The 4,344-nt window shown below is 34.6% G+C and overlaps 1 non-coding gene across 1 annotated transcript; it reads right to left on the reverse strand.

Moving 5' to 3' along the window:
- Nucleotides 1-3,250: 3,250 nt before the first annotated feature.
- LOC111721699 lies at nt 3,251-3,357 on the reverse strand. The gene has a single exon (XR_002770773.1). It is a non-coding gene; the product is annotated as a U6 spliceosomal RNA (small nuclear RNA).
- Nucleotides 3,358-4,344: the final 987 nt, after the last annotated feature.

A 4,344-nucleotide genomic window follows, 5' to 3' on the forward strand; every position in this document is an offset into this window, starting at 1 on the left:
GGATGCATAGAACTGATCATGTCACTAGTTTTCTCCCAAATTTATAGTGGCTTTCAGTGGCCTCCCAAGTAAAATTCAGACACTATTACCAGCATTTATTCATATCTTTCCCTCAATGCAAGTTATGCTCCAGTTAAACTGTTTGCTCCTTTTATTCACTTCTACTCTCATACTTTCTTCCTTTTCTCAAGCTGTTTCATTTGCCTGGAATTCTCCCTTTGCCCAGTTGAAATCCTATGTGTACTTTATATCCAAAACCACATGTCACTTTAACCAAGAAGATTTCATTGATTTTCTGATTCATAATTGATGCAGTCACTTAAAATGTGTAGGATCGGGGAAAATCACTCCTCTCTGACTTTCATTTTGTCTAGAACATGAAGATATTTGACTTTAAGACTCTTTTAACTTTGACCCAACAGTGTTTCTACTGGACTTATATCCCAAAAAGATCTCAAAGAAGGGAAAGGGACCTACATGTGCAAAAATGTTTGTGGCAGTCCTTTTTGTGTTGGCAAAGAACTGGAAACTGAATGGATACCCATCAGTTGGAGAATTGTGGTATATGAATGTTATGGAATATTATTGTTCTGTAAGAATTGACCAGCAGGATGATTTCATAAGGGCCTGGAGAGACATGAACTGATGTTAAATGAAATGAGAAGAACAAGAAGATTATTATACATGGCAATAAAAAGACTATACAATATCAATTTTGATGGACGAGGCTCTCTTCAACAATGAGATGATTCAAACCAATTGGAATTGTTCCATGATGAAGAAAGCCATATACACCCAGAGACAGACCTATGGGAGCTAAGTGTGGACCACAACATAGCATTTTCGTGCTTTCTGTTGATGTTTGCTTGTATTTTGTTTTCCTTCTCAGGTATTTTTTTTCTTTCTACATTTGATTTTTCTTGTGCAGCAAGTTAATTGTATAAATATGTATACATATATTGTATTTAATATATACTTTAACATATTTAACATGTATTGGACTACCTGCCATCTAGGGGAGGGGATGGGAGGAAGGAGGGGAAAAGTTGGAACAGAAGGTTCAACAGAAGGAGTCAATACTGAAAAATTACCCATGCATATGTTTTGCAAGTAAAAACCTTTAATAAAAAAAGGCTCTCTTAAGGTACAATTTGGCATTTTCTAGTCTTACAAGTCTATTGATTTGCTTGCATTTGGTATTTTCCCATTATAACAGCATAATTCCTGTTGTTCAATTATATTATAATAAAATATTATAGGCACCCAGACCCAGTATAGGGTGCTCTGACCATCTGTCTGTAAAAAATATTTTTATGTATCCACTGTCTTTCACAGGCCAATCCAAGATTGAGAACTCCTGATTGAGAGCTCATCATTGTCCTCTCAGACCCATCAGAATAAACTCCAGTCTTTTTTCATGCCTTCCAGTCTTGCAACTTCCTAGATCAATACACTTCTCTTTGGCCACAACTTTCTTAGGTGTATTATCTTCTATTAAGATGAAAGGTCCCTGAAATGAGCAATTTTATAGTCCCAGAGCTTTGCATAGTATCTGACATATACTAAACATTTAATAGATTTTTTTAATCCATTCATTTATTGAACCTTTTAATCTCCTAAGAATAACAGAATCATCTTAGTACATTAGAGCTAAAATCCATCTTATCTGATGTTGAATCTTTGATTAGGAAAGAATTAATAGCATGAGAAGAAGGTAACCCCCTTCAAGGTCTCCACCCTTCCAACAATAACTTCTTTTTCATTTTTTTTATTATAGCTTTTTATTTACAAAACACATGCATGGGTAATTTTTCAACATTGACCCTTGGAAAACAATCTGTTCCAAATTTTCCCCTCCTTCCCCCCATCCCCTCCCCTAGATGGCAGGTAGTCTAATACATGTTAAATATGTTAAAGTATATGTTAAATACAATATATGTATACAGTTATCTTGCTGCAGAAGAAAAATTAGAATCTAGAAAGAATCAAATCTAGAAAGAAGGAAAACAAAAAATGCAAGCAAACAATAACAGAAAGAGTGTAAATGCTATGTTGTGTTCCACACTCATTTCCCGTAGTTCTTTCTCTGGATGCAGCTGATTCTCTTCATTACTGAACATTGGAACTTATTTGGATCATCTCATTGTTGAAGAGAGCCACATTCATTAGAATTGACCATTGTATAATTTTGTTGTTGCCGTGTATAATGATCTCCTGGTTCTACTCATTTTACTTAGCATCAGTTCATGTAAGTCTCTCCAGGCCTCTCTGAAATCATCCTGCTGGTCATTTCTTACAGAACGATAATATTCCATAGCATTCATATACCACAATTTATTCAATCATTCTCCAATTGATGGGCATCCATTCAATTTCCAATTTCTAGCCACTACAAAAAAGGCTGCCACAAACATTTTTGCACATGTGGGTCCCTTTCCCTTCTTTAAGATCTCTTTGGGATATAAGCCCAGTAGAAACACTGCTGGATCAAAGGGTATGCACAGTTTGATAACTCTTTGAGCACACTTCCAAATTGCTTTCCAGAATGATTGGATCCATTCACAGTTCCACCAACAATGTATCAGTGTCCCAGTTTTCCCATATCTCCTCCAACATTTGTCATTATCTTTTCCTGTCATCTTAACCAATCTGTGAGGTATGTAGTGGTATCGCAGAGTTGTCTTAATTTTCGTTTCTCTGATCCATAGTGATTTGGAACACTCTTTCATATGACTAGAAATAGTTTCAATTTCTTCATCTGAAAATTGTCTGTTCATATCCTTTGACCATTTATTAATTGGAGAATGGCTTGATTTCTTATAAATTAGAGTCAATTCTCTATATATTTTGGAAATGAGGCCTCTATCAGAACCTTTGACTATAAAAATATTTTCCCAGTTTTTTGCTTCTAATCTTGTCTGCATTAGTTTTGTTTGTACAAAAACTTTTTAACTTAATATGATAAAAATTTTCAATTTTGTGATCAATAGTGATCTCTAGTTCTTCTTTGGTCACAAATTCCATCCTCCTCCACAGGTCTGAGAGGTAAACTACTCTATGTTCTTCTAATTTATTTATAATCTCATTCTTTATACCTATTTTGACCTTATCTTGATGTATGGTATTAAATGTGGGTCAATGCCTAGTTTCTGCCATCCTAGTTTCCAATTTTCCCAGAAGTTTTTGTCAAATAGTGAATTCTTATCCGGGGTCTTTGGATTTGTCAAACACTAGATTGCTATAGTTATTGAAAAATTTGGAATGCTTCATGAATTTGCATGTCATTCTTGTGCAGGGGCCATGCTAATCTTCTCTGTATCATTTTAATTTTAGTATATGTGCTACTGAAGCAAGCACCCAACAATAACTTCTATAGCTCAAAATTGTAACCTTTCTCAGTAAAACATCCTCAGTTTCCTTAGTTAAAATAACAAGCATCAAAGATTAATGGAAGGCCAATGAATTTAAAGCCAAAAAGACCTGAGTTTAAATCTTGCCTTAGACACTTATTAGCTGTATGACCCTGGGCTAATCAATTATCCTTCTTTGGCTTCCCTTGGACTTGCAAATTAAACCTAAGATCCTTTAACTACTTTCTGGATAAATGCTAAAGTATGACAGATTATCAGTTCTGAGTTGATGAATATAAAACTAACCCCATTGCCAAGATAATAGGGAACAACAATACTAATGTTAACTTTACTTTAACTTAGTATACATAGCAACAATGGAAACATCAACACTCAAATTAATGGGCAGAAATTGAAGAGAAGATTTTGACTAAATGGAAGGAAAATTATCCTAGCATTCCAATTATGTAAAATTAGCAAATAAGGGGTAGCTAGATCGAGCAATGAATCAAATATTGGCTCTGAATTCAGGAGGACTTGAGTTCAAATCCAACATCAAACACTTAACACTTACTAGCTGTGGGATGTCACTTAAGCTCAATTGTCTTAAAAAAAATTAAATTAACAAATAGTGAATGAACTATCTTGGGAGGTTAGCTGACCATTCCCCCGCCCCCAGATTTTTGTTTTTATTTTTATTTGCTTCAAATAAGAGTAGAACTAAAGGTCCTTAGGTCCCATTAACCTCTAGGATTCCAGGAAAGCTTTTATTTTACTTCTATATTTTATTATCTTGTTTCATCTTTATGTTGTACCTACAAGGTAGACTAAGTTCAGCAAGACTGGTCCTAGACTGCCAATGTTAGGGAAAAAGCAAAATGCTAACACTGAAACATTAAGGAATTTTTCCATTAAATTCTGAAACCTAGTAGCATGTGATTTAGAACTGGAAAAGTCATCCTTGACATCCCCCTCAGTTTACAAATTAAGAAAT

This window comes from Sarcophilus harrisii, chromosome 2, assembly GCF_902635505.1.
Source record: "Sarcophilus harrisii chromosome 2, mSarHar1.11, whole genome shotgun sequence".
In the NCBI taxonomy this organism is placed as follows: domain Eukaryota; kingdom Metazoa; phylum Chordata; class Mammalia; order Dasyuromorphia; family Dasyuridae; genus Sarcophilus; species Sarcophilus harrisii.